Here is a 1,147-nt window from a genome sequence, read left to right as displayed (position 1 = left end):
TCGCCGTGCCCCAAAGCAAAGCCCCAGACTCCACCAGGGCATAATCTTGGATCAAAGTCCCCATGTTCCCAAGAGAAGTCTAAAGATTCACTAGCACAAAGTTGCTCTGAATCCTTCTCCCTCTGTCCAGGAGGCAAGTCTAGCACGCCACCCTCATTTCTGCAACAGAAAGGACAATCTCCAACTTCACCAGACTCCAGATCTGGTACTTCAAGCCCAGAAATGAGACCAAGTCATTCTGAATCTCCATATCTGCAGAGCAAATCTCAAACACCTCCTAAGGGCAGCTGCTCTAGGCCCTCATCTCCAGTCGCTGAGCTGGCACCCAGATCTCCAACAAGAGGTGAATTGTCAGCAAGTCCTAGGCTGAAGTCTGAAATATCTCCAGAACAGAGCAGGTCCCAGTCCGACTCTTTCTCATATCCTGCCATAGACTCTAAATCTCTTCTGGGACAGAGCAGATCAGAGCCTTCCGAATCAAAAGAAAAAACTGGCTTATTCCTGCAAGAGGATGTTAGTGCATCACCTCCAAGACCAAGAGACAAATTGAGTCCTCCTCCAGTGCAGAATAGGCCTGAGTCCTCACCAGTACTCAGAGATACCCCTAGAACTCCATCAAGGGAAAAAGGTGGTGTTAGGTCATCTCCAGATACAAAAGACCAAAGTTCTACATTAGTTAAGCCAAGCCAAGATGAAGAATTAATGGAGGTAGTAGAGAAATCTGAAGAATCATCAAACCAAGTCCTGCCGCATTTGTCTCCAGAACTTAAAGAGATTGCTGGAAGTAATGTTGAATCATCTCCAGAAATAGAAAGGCCTGCTGTACCTTTGACTCTTGACCAAAGCCAGTTGCAGGCTTCTTCGGAAGAAGTCCCTGCAATGGCCTCAGCTTGGAGCGGGCCACACTTTTCTCCAGAACATAAAGAACTGTCAAACTCTCCCCCCAGGGAGAATAGCTTTGGATCACCTTTAGAATTTAGAAACTCAGGAGGCCCTGTTGCAGAAATGAATACTGGATTTTCTCCTGAGGGTAAAGATTTGAATGGACCTTTTCCTAATCAGCTAGAGACAGATCCATCTCTAGATGTGAAAGAACAATCAACAAGGTCCTCCAGACACAGCAGCTCTGAGTTATCCCCAGATGTGG

This window comes from Ovis canadensis, chromosome 24 (assembly GCF_042477335.2).
Source record: "Ovis canadensis isolate MfBH-ARS-UI-01 breed Bighorn chromosome 24, ARS-UI_OviCan_v2, whole genome shotgun sequence".
Lineage (NCBI taxonomy): Eukaryota > Metazoa > Chordata > Mammalia > Artiodactyla > Bovidae > Ovis > Ovis canadensis.
Note: the sequence above shows the minus strand (reverse complement) of the source record.